The sequence below is a fragment of the Rhagoletis pomonella genome, unplaced genomic scaffold (assembly GCF_013731165.1).
Source record: "Rhagoletis pomonella isolate Grant_MI unplaced genomic scaffold, Rhpom_1.0 Rhpom_scaffold_00011, whole genome shotgun sequence".
Taxonomy (NCBI): domain Eukaryota; kingdom Metazoa; phylum Arthropoda; class Insecta; order Diptera; family Tephritidae; genus Rhagoletis; species Rhagoletis pomonella.
Genome location: NW_023458565.1, coordinates 1,226,938 through 1,241,126, shown reverse-complemented (window position 1 = coordinate 1,241,126; position 14,189 = coordinate 1,226,938). Strand labels below are relative to the sequence as shown.

Here is a 14,189-nt window from a genome sequence, read left to right as displayed (position 1 = left end):
CGCTCAGCCGCTCGCCGCTTTGCCGCTCATTGCGTGGCCTCGGCCTACGGCCACGACAATAGCAGATTTCCAATTAGTCTTTCGAAAGACAGTAAATAGCTTTTAATATAATAGCCAGAACTGGCTTATGAAAGACTGTGGTGAGTTGAAAGACAGTTGCCAGAATTTCCCTGTTAGTTAGTTTTTATAATGCATTTGGTTAACTTCGCTATTTTCTTCTCAAAGTATTCTTCTACATTAAAATTTGCAGAAATCTGTTGACTAAGATGATCATCTCAAAATTAAGAGTAAAGTCCGCGCACAAATTTCGAGGGTGAATGCGTCGCCATTAGTTTAAATTCAAGTTTCCACTGTTTTAAACCTTCCTTTATATTTACCATAAAATACCATAAAATATGTTTAACTATTTTTTTTACCGACAAAAAGATTAAACAGTCCAACGTAACATCCACAACGCTAGGATTTGCCCATATGTAGCAAATGTAAGTAACAAAGCATGTCATGCAAAATATAGCAAACCTCTTTGGATGATATCGTCCAATCTTGCGTAATAAAATCTTCTCTTACAAATCTCCTTATAACTCTTTCAATTGTTATTTCACACGTTTCAATCATGCGTATGAAAGCCTTGAAACCCACTGTAGCCGCCAAGACCGTCTCATCCTCTGTCGTTGATTCACTTAATATCTGAGTTATCAATTCTTCGTGACCTTCACGTTCGACTAGCTGTACCAGCGCAGCTTGCGATTCCGCCTTTTGTAATGCAACGAAAATATTTTGCTCATACATGTAGATTATTTCATGAGTAGTGCAGCCATAACGCAGCAGAAGCCCAATAGTGGCCAAATCACGTAAAGCTGCCTCGCCTGTAGTGCCAAAGGATTCGGCATCAATTATTTCGAGCAAATCATTGATTTCTTCATGCTGCCGTATGACTAGGAGATCGTCAATTGTAATTATTTTTTGTGAGATTTTCCGACGTATTATTTCCACTGTTTCGGTAATCTCAATTGTTTCGGTTGTTTTTGTAGTCGTAGTGGTGGTTGTAGTTACTGTTTTACTCGTCTGTTGTGATGCCAACAATTCAGCATCAGCAATCTTACGATCCTTCACTTCCATCACTTCAGATACGCCACTCTCTTCAACCAACACAGATACTGGTCTGCGCACCTTAATCACATTGACGCTCGTCTCAATTTCTTCCGAATCTTCAGCGGGTACAATTGATATTTCGGTTTTGTGTACTTTTTGTTGTTGTTCACTGGATTTCCTGCCAGTTGATTTCTTAACTACGGTCTTCTTTTTGCTCTTTAATTTTTGTTCAGCTTCCGTCTCAGTGATTGTTGTAGTAGTAGCCGAAGTGGCAAGATCGAATTTGCCACGCGACATTGTCATGCCGATTTCATTGATCAGTTTACATATATAGAAACCGATATCTTCATATGTGACATTCAAAATTTCAAGCGTAGCAACAGTTTCCTCGATTCTCAAGCGATATTTGTTAGATTCTCTAAGCTGTACATTGTTAAAATACCATTGTATATCTAATACAATAAAAAAAAAACAATAGATTTGTTAGAGGCAGCATTCTATGTTAATTGGCTATGCTATGCATTGTAATCGTACCTTAAGTTTATGTAAGTATGTAAATGTGCGGAAATACTATACCTGGTTTGGGATTTCCTGCAAATTGAATTTCGAATTTGGCTATTTCGCCGCTGGCTGCACGGCAATCACGCAATTCATTAACTATCGATGGCGAGCATTTAGCGGCTACAAGCAAAGAAAATTGCGAGATTCATATATTTTGATTAGCAAAAGCTAACATATTTACAGCTCTTACGGCTATTTAGAGGTAATTAGCGGTGGTTTATAAGACGTCAAATTGTCGATAAACACAAGTATTCTACAAGTAGGTATTTGAAAATTAGAGAGGAGGGAAGGAACCTAGGTAGTAGTGTATGTAGTGGTGTCAATCATGCTAGTAAATAGCAGTGGGTATTGATGTCCTAATTTCTACGTTAAAGTCAAACAAATAAGAGTTTACAATGTTTAAAAAAACTAGAAGTCAGATGCTTTGCCAGCCAGCATTACCAATAATAAATACGAAATTTTCAGTTTTTTTCTAGGGGATTTGATGAAACCAAGCATTTATGAAAGTTTGAATTGTATATAGAAAAGAAATTTCTCAGTTTTATAAGGATGGTGATTTTAAGAGTTTTTATCAATTTGAAGTTGGTGGTCGCAGAGCAGCATTTAAAACAATTAAAATTTATTTAAATGCAAATATTTATACATTTAAAAGGCCTCTCTGGGTGGTTTTGGGGTCTGAAGAATCTGAATTTGCATTTTAGTTTTACTAAAAACGGCCGCTGGAGTGCGCTTTGACGCATGTTCATGTTCTACCCTGCAAAAATCGCGAATACTCCATGCATGCGTGTAAAGAGTACTCCCTAAGGACCAAAGAGTACTCCACAATTAACCACAATTCATATAAAAAATATGGTCCAATTAACATTGCGATGTCCTAGGGCAGGACCATATACTCCATCCCTGCATTACATCAGAGTAGCACAAAACTACTCCAACATATTAACAATGGCATTGTTGTTATATTTTTTCGTTTGTACACGCTTTTGTTCTTCACTTCTCAAATGCTTTTTCGAAATTAATAAAAACCAAGACAAAAATTAAAAATTACATGTTGCCTCTGATGGCATTCGAACCCGAACATGCTGGGAGCTAAGAACTAACAGCGAGCATCTCTACACGTTCAGCTACAGCCAGACATGCAAATGTGCTTTCAAATGCTCAACTTCAATCACATCGTTAAAACACGAGCAGTTATCGGATAACAAACAATAAGCTGGCGCAGAGACACGAGTTGGTCCGCTACAGCATGACAGAGGAACACTTTTGTAAGTACTCCAATTTACCACAAATTGACTACATGGTCCAACGATTTTTGCAGGGTATTGCACCAAAGCGCGCCCATCGGCCGTTTTTAGTAAAACTAAATTGCAAAGTTAGACTCCTCGGAATCCAAAACGCCCCAATCGCCTTTTGATATTTTAATGCTGCTTTGCGACCACCAACTTCAATTGGGGAAAGAACGCTTAAAACGAGTCCTAACGAATATACAGCGTTTTGAAGCTAACTGTAGCCGAAGAAAAAAAAGGGTGAGTACTACTTATGAAATTGATGTTGTAAACATCTGTATACGGCTTGGCAAAGCATTCGACGATACAGTTATAAACATAAATAAGTTAGGTTAGAAATAAAACTTTAATTTAATTCCATTTTATTCATTTTGATGGGACCAATAAACAACTTTATCATAACCACTTCGGGAATAGTTCGTGACTATTTCAGGATCATTTTGTGACTAGTTTCTAACTACCCTGAAATAGGGTAAGGTCCTTTAATTAATTATATTTTTGTCACTTTTGTGGGTGTTTATTTATTAACATTTCTTAACAAAAAGTTAATTTAGCAACAAATTGTTTCAAATTCTGAAAAAATCCTGCATGAAATTCTTCACATAGCAGCATTATTTTCATTGCTTTACCAATTTTCTTCCCAAAATTTCGTAATAAATAGAATCGAAGTTTGCACAGTTTATTCAAGTTTAGAAAATTCGGCAAAAAATCGGATGAGATCTTTACGAATTCTTTTAAATTTCTCTACAATTCAGAAAGCTCTGAACAAATAATTGGCAGGGTTGATAAAACAGCTATGTACGAGTACTACATATGTATGTATGTAAGTTTCTTTTGAGTTAAAATCAAATTATTGCATTAAAAAAAAATAAATCTATAAAAATTAATAATTTTTTCCAAACCCTGAGATTTCTGTGGCAAACCCTGAGCAACGAGATTCGATCGGAAGCCCCTGAATCTCAGCGGGAAACATACAATCTGAACTAGTCCCAGAATTGTCTTGAGGTAGTCTTGAAGAGGTTCTGAAAAAGTCGTGAACTTGTCGCGAAAGGATCTTGAACAAGTCTTGAAACGTTTCCGAAATGGTTCTTTGCTAGACCCAAAATGATTCCAAACAAGTTCCGAAATGTTCGTGAAAAAGTCGCAAACTATCCCGAAATGATCCTGAAGTAGTCACGATATAAACCTGGCCTAGTCCCGAAATAAGCCTGAACTAGTTCCGAAATAGCCCTGAATATCGTACTAATTCCTCTTATGTAACTTTTTCCTGCCTAGCAATTTCTCTTTCTGTTATGTTTGTCGTTAAAAGGTTCGAAAGGTAAAGTGTCAGAATTTGATTTGCATTCAAACGCAACTGAGAGAGGATGTAATGCCCACTAAATTTATATCTTGCCAACACTTACACATGTGATTAATCATGGTATACAAACTTCGTGTGACCCTAATTCACGGAAGGTTGTAACAGTTATTCCAGTAGCCAAGAAAAGGTTTGCGGATAGTCCGAATGACTTTCGTACTATAAGTATTTTACCCGCACAGTCTAAGGTCCTTGAATCCTTAATATCAGAACAACAAACATACTCGCATGTTAATGAATTCAGCTCACTATCTCTATATCAGTCTGGCTTTAGAGCGAAAAATAGCGGTTCGACTGCTATGATCAAAATTCTAGATGACATAAGAAAATCGTTTGACAAGTCACCTAACATTACTTTGACCGCTTGACTAAAGCCTTTGATTCTCTTGGGGACGTTCCACAAAGAACAAAATGTGTACCAAAGTTCCCGGAACGTTCTGGCAAGAACAAAATTCTAGGAAACTTTCTCTTGAAGAAGAATTTAGGAACTAAAGTCTCAGGAGCTATTTGATTTGATTTAGTTTGAAATATTTGAGTATTGAAATTAATCAAAAAAACACTTAAAGGTAATCATGCAAATTAAATCAACGAAAGAGTTAAGACATGAACTTTTCTCGCACAGAAAATGAAAAAAAAATCTGGAAGTTGAAATGATGCAGGTTTACTCTGGCTTAGAATTAACAATGATGGTTCTCACTGAAACGATTTTTCATTAAAGTTAAGTTCTCAAAACTTTTGTTCTCATTTTGTTCTCTAGCAGAACGTTACCCAGACTTTTGTTCTATTTCATCCTCTCTGAAAACGTTCTCCATATTTTCGTTCTCATTTTGTTCTCAATCGAAACGTTCCCGAACCTTTTGTTCTCATTTTGTTCCCGTTCAAACTGCTCTCAATACTTTTGTTCCCGTTTGGTTCTTTTGTGACATTTTTACATTTTATTCTCGTGCAGAACTAAACCAAAACCGGAATGCGTTCTCGGTCCCTGTTTGTTGGAAAGAGTGATTCTGCGTTGGATTTATAAGCTATGGCCTGAATGCTAATACTCTGCACATTTCCTATTACTCTTGTCAATTCCAATTAACTATTACTATATTGTCAAGTCCAGTTTAACCTCGTCTCCAAGTGTCTTGTGGTGGCCTAAACTTTTGTTTACAGTCCACTCTTGTATGTGCATATAGCATTGGTGCAACAGATAACAAAGTTTTCGCTTAAAAGGTGTGAACGCGTCTCTCAAGGCTTTTGCTTAGGAAATTAATGCAAATTTTTTATTTTTTTTTGTATGGATTATTTTGCTATGCGGCACTATTCTAAAATTGCGTATTAGTCTTCTACTTTATTGTAAAATGCTTTCATTTTTATTTGTACTTACATGAGTGTTGTTGTTTTTTTTTCAAGACGGCAGTGTTATGTTTATAAGTTTCTATATTGAATATGTTTGTCTGTTTTAGAGCTCTGTGAGAATGCACTTATTGTATTTATGCATACAGACGAAAATTAGTAAGATAAAGGTTGAAAATATTAGACACAATAACACAGTAAAATATATGTATTTACATGATACACCGTAAAAGCCAGTTTTAATTAGAAAAATTAGTAGCGCTAGTTATATGTGGAGTTCAACAAATGTGTGGAATAGGAGTGTTGTTAAAAAGCAAAGTTTGGGCTTCTAAATGTTTACTACGCGTTTAGGTCAGAAAATTTTAATGTGAGACTCAAAAAGCTTTGATTGTTATGCAAAGCCTATCAAAAATTTTTGTTTTTTTTTTGTTAGTTATATCTACTTGAGTTCAAATCACGATGCCAATGTTTGTTTTTATGATGATGTATGGGTATTGATACTGTAAGAAAGATATGTACATATTTAACGAAATTTTTTCTAATTCTAAATGTAATTGAAATCTCTGTTGTTATGGCGTATACTTTTAGGGGGCTAGTGTTGATATTTAATTTTTTTTGTAAAGGATGGGGACTTGGGGTAAGCTTTATGGCTTTTTGGTGCTAGCTTTTACATTACACACTAAAAAAGCTTTATATTTATATGTATGTAAGTATGTATACATATTTGTCTACTTTTTGAAAAGAATAAAATTTGTTTTATATACATCTTGTCGCATTGATTCGAAACTAATTCAGTTTTAGGTAGACTTGAACACAATAGTAAGGAAGTAAGAAGGAAAAAAACATAGAAAATAGCGACAGATTGTTGTTGATTTTTGTTTTTAACAGACAGAAATTATGCGATTTATTATTATTTTTTGGTTGAAGTAGAAAAGTAGAATTAAAACACATATACACATATAGAAAGGAGAGTAACACACTGACAAAAATATTTTACAAAAATTATACCAATCCACATGGAACTGGCATAAAATTCTAGTGGATAAATAAATGTAAGCTTACCTTTGAGCGCCTTCTGCATCTCCTCCATGTGTGTAACCCATTCCGGTTTGCGATAATCCTTGGTTCCAACGATACCTACATTGTTGTTTTAATAAGGTAATAATACAGGAGAAATTAAAATTAATAACAATGTCGACACGTACTAAAGCCATAAACCTGTTTGATAATATTTTATATGTAATTGTTTAATAAATAGTACATTGTGTATATATATCAAGAATAGTGCAGAAATTGTATTGTAAATCCCTAAATATTTGTATGTTTTTTTTTTGTAAAAAAGGGTTTGGTAGTTGGGAATTTATATACAAAGGTTTTTTTTGGGATAGGATTTATCTTTATATGCTGCTTCCTGTAAAGTAAAATTTTAAACATTGCACACCAAAATCGCATGTAAATTACAAATTCAGTTACGAGCGTATAAGCCATACAATTACCAACGCACTGTAAGCCCTACCTTCAACCGCAAAGAGCGCCGTTGTCACTGCTATACCCAATGGATTGTGGGCCTCAAAGCTAATAGTGCCCACATCATCGGGATATACGTGATTGATCACGAGCACTGATGTGCCATCTTCGAAATTTTCGATTTGATATTCTTCCGATGCGAATATCTCCTCGTCGTCGCGCAGCCATTTAACCTTTGGCTTAGGTTGGCCAATTACTTTAACTTCCAATTTCGCTAGTTCACCCTCCTTGGGTTCGATTTTTTCTGGCAATTTCTTAATAATTTTCGGTGGTTGTTCGTCGATAGATAAAGTCTGTGAAAGTGTTTATATGAAAATTTAGATATATAAAAATTTTCTGCATTTAAGTAAATATATACGCATACTTTATCTAGGAGATCCTCTTCGGAACCGGTGAGTCCAGTGATTTCAGAATCGGGGATATATTCAAATGCTATTGAAATGAAATAGAAGTTCAAGATTTTTAAATTAGTGACAACACAGGAATTTAATGTGTAAAATAATGCTAAATAATGGGGAAAGTAGAGAAACTTCATAACAAACAAAAGAGGCTAAGGCAAACATTCGAAAAAAGTATGATAAGAAAGAAACCAACTTAAGTTTTAGGTTAGAAAAAATTATAAATTATTGATTTTTTATGCAGGTTTGATAAATATCCGTTTTTTACATTTGTAGGTTACCTTAAACCTGGGGCAATCTTTTTCCACTAGAAATTTCAGCACAAAAAGGAATAGTGAAATACCCACTGCGATTGTAGGCTTTTCATCAAAAACTCGTTGGAAATACCCCGGCACACTAGAAAGGAGCGGAAAGACAATGTCTACAAAGAACCCTTTGAAATAAAAATCGTCGATGCCTCTGCAAAACCGCCGATTGGCCAGTTGCAAAACCGCCTAAATCGCCGTTGTAGCAAAAATGAGATTTGGTAGCCCTGAACTCCAGGCATCGAGATTTATGCATAAAAATCGTCAAATCGCTATTAAAACGACAGATTTGTAAAATAATAGCTAGAGAAAATACCGCCTTTCAAGTCAATGCCCTCAAAGAGAAAGTTTTTTTTTTCGTTCTCCTGTAAAATTTGAGTGTCGTAGGATTAGCGGTTTTGCAGGGGAACGGGTCTATTAAGGGGAACTTAACATCAAGGCGTAAGCCACAAATCGGTGGAGAAGCTCGGCTATACTATAACATACATATGAACATATGTGTAAGCGCCAATCTATTATTATTGACATCAATAGGACATTCCGATTTTGGGCTAGAGTGGCTGCTTTTCAGTCAGAAGACTTTACTATTTGATACGCGTGAAAATTAGTGTTAACCTCAGATTTACATCGAGGCAGCATTAAGATATTTATGACCAGTAATTCTTATTTAATACATTTGTATATGTGTAGAGCAAAGATGGGTGAATTGACAACGAAACATTCACAGCTTTTAAGAGCGCAAAAAATGGCTCAAAACCTTTCAGACTGGCCAATTTAGAAGCCGAAGCTGTGCTTGCAGGTTATGGAAGGCTCGGTTTTCTCAACTTTTTCCCTTTCTTCTTGTTTGGCGCTGTAACCGCCTAAGCGATTTTGGCCGAGTCCAATAAAGCATGAAAACCATTCACTTAATATCAATAAAAATAATATTAAAAAATGAAATGAAATTAAAAAAAAATATTTTTCTTTTTAAAACAATAAAATAAAAAAAAAATACAATAAGTTTCTAAAAATTAACCTTAATAAAATAATTAATTACACTTTTGTGTTCAAACAATAAAATCTAAAAATTATAAGAAAATTAATTTAAAAAAAAAATTAAATCATAAAAAAAAATTTTACTGCCGAGGATTCGAATCTAGGATCTCTCGAATAGCACGGCAATGTTTTGCTCAGTCGTCCATTATGACTGTTGGAGTGGCGTGAGCAAAAGGATGAAATTTAAAATAGTCTGCCTTATCCTGGGTTTCGCCTGAAAAAAAAAATTCACGCGAAAATTTGTCATCCGCCCATAGTAAAACCATGGAAACTAAAAGTGAAAAGTGAACCTGTTCGGAGAAAATGAAACTCATGATAAGGCTGAATATTTTTCTTTTTCAAACAATAAAATCTAAAAATTTAAATAAAATAAGTTTCTAAAAATGAAATTAAATTAATAATTTCGTTTTTAAATAAAATCTAAAAATTAAAAGAAAACTGAATCAAAAAAAGGGGGAAAAATCAGTTAAAGGAAAAATATAAAGTAAAAATATAATAAAAAATAACTTGGTTTTTTAAGCAACAAAATGTAAAAATTAAAAGAAAATTTACTTAAAGAAAAATGCATAAAAAAGATATTTCACTGCCGAGGATTCTACCCTAGCATCTTTGAATAAACCAAATCTTTCAAACTATCTTGCCTCGTGTCTTTCAATTGTCTTACAAAAGGTTTGCAACTATCTAACCAGAATTGGACGGTAAGTCAGTTTGGCTAAAGATTGATGTAACCAAATATTTGAGGTATTGTATTTACAACAAATAAAATTGACAATAAAAACTAAATAACTTTAAAGAAAGGTAACTGAGTATTGCTTAAAAGAAAGAACTATAGGAAAGTGGTTATTAAGTAGTTCACTTCTGGGAAGTGCATGCTTTTAAAGACAGGCCATAAACAGGAAAATTAGGTTGAAAAAGTAATTCTACCACTAGCTCTACACGTGCAACAACACTTAAAAGCAGGGAAAATAATTTTTGTTCTAGTTTTAAATAATTTGCTTAAATTTCACGGTGCGACAGTAAATTTTACATACAAAAATCAATACAGTGTTGTCGTAGACCATCTGTCCAGCCCCTCTAATATGAACGGGAATTTTTATTTTTTAATTGAAAAACGCAAAAATATGACCTACCAAATCGGGTGGTATTACTGACTTTCGGTTTTGACTGAAGGGCCTTTTTCAAATTCTAAATGACCTTCGAACTTCATTCAACTCGCCCTTAAATAAGTGAACTTTTTTTGTTTTATTGGAAAACGAAAAAAATATGAATAATCAATTCGTAGATGCTCCATGCCTTGGTCGTAGCACTGACTTCTTGTTTCAACCGAAAGTGGGTTAAACAGACCCAGAAGTACATTATTTTAACCGAAAATCCATTTCAGAAAAAAGTTTCCGACAAAGGTTGTGTAATTTTGTCCACAGAAACCAAATATGTGGTAAAAACATGTTGGCTTCCGGCCAGTTTAACCCATATCCGGACGAAACCGGAAGCCGGTAATACCACCAAAAATACTTTCCCTCCATGGTAGAGGGGTTGGACGGGTGGTCTGCGATTAAATTGTAATTTTTATTACAGAAATGCTATCCATTACGATCCCTGCTTATAAGCGTTAAACCACAGCAAGAATCAAACATTCAACTACATACATAGAGGACAACTTGTTTAAGAGAAAAGCTAGTATTTTCAAGTTAAAAAAAAAAAAAACAAATGCATAAAAGTGCTAGTATTTTTAGTGTTCACTGTGTAGAGTTGCAATATTTATGTTAAACTAATTATAATTTTTTGTTTGTATAATTTTTTTGTTGTGCTGCTCTCTACCTTGTACATTGACAAATGTCTTTGTTAGCGCTTCGCCTATCTTATTGCTGGCCACACACTTGTATTCGCCATCGTTCTCGGGGAATACTTCTGTTATTTGCAACTGACATAAACCATCGGCATCCTGTGATATCAACGTCTCTTTGGTTTCAACCACTTTCTCTTCATTGTGGTACCATTCCACCTTCGGTGTAGGCTTGCCAACCGCTTTGCATGTGAGTAATAATGCTTCGCCATCCATTACTATAATCGACTCTAACAATTCTTCAACGAATCGTGGCGATTCGAATTCTTCCACAGTTTCTTGTGGACTATCTTCCAGTAATTTGACGGTCGCTGTGGATGTAACCGAGCCACCTACATTCTCCGCACGACAAGTATAGTTACCGACGAATTTCGGTTGGAAGTTTTCTATCAACAGTGTAGACTTGTTCGCTTGTGAAACTATACGACATTCGTTCGAACTCTTGATCGGCTCAAGATTGATAAACCATTGGAATGAAGAGAGTGGTTCTGATTCTACCAGCACCTCTAATATGGCCACTTCATTCTCGCCAAAGTATTGCGGCTGTAGTGGTTGTATGAATCGTGGTGGTATAATCTGCTTGTCAGGTGCTTGATCGGTCACCATCACCGAACCGGAGGATTTGGCTTCACCCACTTTATTCTTGGCGCAGACCTCATATTTTCCCGTGCGTTTGCGATTCATATTGACAATCTTGATTGTGGTGGTCGTTTCTGTGGTTTCAATGGTAATGTCTTCATTGATTTGTATCTCGCGGCCATTGCGCAGCCACGTAATTTCCGGACGTGGTGAACCTTCATACTTGGCCTCGTACAACAAAGTACCACCAGTGGGTATAACCTTTGCACTGAGCGGTGTCACCTTTGGTGGCTTCAATACCTCTAGTGGTGCCTCGTCGACGCGGCTAAGTATGTTGGCATTGCCAATGGCGCGTCCGAAATCGTTTTGTGCTTGCACGGAGTATGTAATGGCTTCATTGGGTGTGGGGTTGATGATTTCCAATGCGACATCGCCGGTCTCTTCGTTGTAGAAGGTTTGCACAGACTCGCTGGGTATGACTTCTTCAGTGCCGCGGTACCATTTCACATCTGGAATTGGCTTGCCAACTACTTGACATGTCACAGTGACTCTCAATAATTCGGGTTCCTTTTCTTCTGTGAACTCGATTTTGAGTGGTTTTGTGAACTGTGGTGCAATGCCTTGTTCTTTTTCTAAACGTTTGAATATTTTGAGAGCAGGTAAATTGTATGTAATTTTTGTAAAAGTGATGTATGTACGTACATAAATATTATTGGGAGACATTGAATACATTTGTACATAAAAAGTATGAACTAGAAAGGCTTACAATATAAACAAAAAAAAAATTACAGTAAATATTCTAAAGCTGTTGTACACGCAAATGTAACAATATCCCATAAATGCTCAAAGTATCTCAAACGCGTAACATCTAACATTTGTATACTTATATTTTTCTATATACATACATTCACATAAAACTAGTTTCGCGTACTCACCTAAGAATATGTTGGCTCGACTTGTTGCCACGCCGGCCTCGTTGCGCGCCTCGCAAGTGTACACTCCAACATCGCTTGGCGTAACCTTGGCGATCTTCAATTTGGCCACATCTTCCATTACCGTAATTTCATACTTTTCCGAAGCAAAGAGTAGCACGTCGTTGAAGTACCAGCTAATTTCTGGGAATGGCGTGCCCTCTATCTTGCACTCCAATTCGGTGGGCGCCTCCGGTGTACACATAACTGGTCGCAATTTCTCGGTAATGCGTGGTGGTTTGATTTCCTTCTTCTTCTTGCGCACCAGCTTACGTTCGAGCTGTTGTACTTCTGACGTTGTGGTCTCCTCCTTTTGAGGCACCGTTTGGTCTTCAATCAATTCCTCATCGGGCAGCATATCGATACCCTCTTGTATACGCTTTTGTGTGATCAATTCGAGCTCGGGCAGCGGTTGGCTATCATCCAGTATGATGCGCCGTGTTTCTTTCTTGACAATGTTCGACGTAACTTTCATGTCAATACCTCTGCGTACGTCATCTACGTCGAGCTCAATTAATTGCTCCGTAGTGATGAATTGAGGTCGATTATCTTCAGTCTTCTTAAGTTGAATGGTCTTTTGTGAGATTTCCTGTGAGGATTCTTGTGTGATTATTTCTTCGGCTTCAAGGTCAACAATTTCGGCTTCAAGCAGCTTTGGTTGCTCTTCGAATGATACATCCTTTAGACGTTTTGTGCGTTTCTTATGGGCCTTTTGTTTGGTGGTGGGCAAATCGTCGGTGGGTACGACTTCTTCTTCTGGCAGAACTTCCTCAGAAACGGCAACTTCCTTGACCTCGTCAATAGGAATTTCGTCGACTTGATCCTCTTCAGTTATGGGTTCATTAAATGGTTCAGCTATTTCTTCAGTTATTTCATCAACGGACGGCGTTGCTTTCTTCAACTTAGGTTTCTTCTTCTTTTCTTTCTTTGGCTTTTCTTTTTGTGGCTCCGCTTCGTCTTCCACCGGTATTGGTGTGATTTCAAGTTCCTCATCTTCTGGTTGTGGTCGTTCTTCAGGTGCCAATTTTGGTGCAGGAACTTCCTTGATTGGCTTTTCTGGCTCTTCTTTTGGTTTTTGTGGAATGGGCTTGAGTGTTACTTCCTCTGGTTGTTCCTCCGGACGTGGTTTCCTCTTGCCAGTCGGCCACTGTTTCTCTTCAATGGGTTCCTCAACTGGTTTCTTCTTTTCGCCGCGCTTCCAAGGAACTTGCGGTTGTGGCTCCTGCACGATCGGCTCCTTTTCGATATCGAAATGCTCAGCCTCTTCTAGTTGCACCGGCTCCGCATCTGGAATTTCCTGTAATTCCTCTGGTTTCGGCTTCTTAACTCTCTTTGTCTTCTTCTTTTCCTCAACAATGATTTCCTCAGCTTGTTTTTCGACATGTTGAAGCACAACTTCTTCTAGTTTTTGCTCCTCAGGCACTTGATCTGGCCGCTTCACAGGTTTCAATTTCACTTCCTCAACGCTTTGCTCTTCTGGAAGCTCCTTTTTAACTTTTCTGATGGGTTTGAGGGAAACTTCTTCGACCTTTTCTTCAACAGGTACTGCTTTTGGTTTTGGTTTGGGCCGTGGAACAGCTTCTGGCTTTTCAACCACTTCTTCTGTTGGCTGTTCTTCAATTTCTTCTGCTGGTATGGGCTCTACCTCTTCTTCTTCCTCTATTTCTTCGGTGGGTTGTTCGGTTTCCTCCACTTCTTCCTGTTCAGCTGTCTTCTTCTTGGGCTTCTTCTTCTTTACACGTTTCTTAGTGACTTCCTCACTGACTTCTTCAACGACCTTTTGAGGCACTTCTTCGTCGGTATACACCTCCATTTCCTTGGGTTGTTGCACGTCTTCTGAAATCGAGACTTTTTTGACTGGTTTGAGTGTAACTTCCTCCGGCTTTTCTTGCTCAGG

At 36.8% G+C, this 14,189-nt stretch overlaps 1 protein-coding gene across 1 annotated transcript in view; it reads left to right on the top strand.

The window, feature by feature from the left end:
- LOC118747095 (titin-like) overlaps positions 1-14,189 on the top strand; it is an 80,710-nt gene that overhangs the window by 23,640 nt on the left and 42,881 nt on the right. The window lies entirely within an intron of this gene.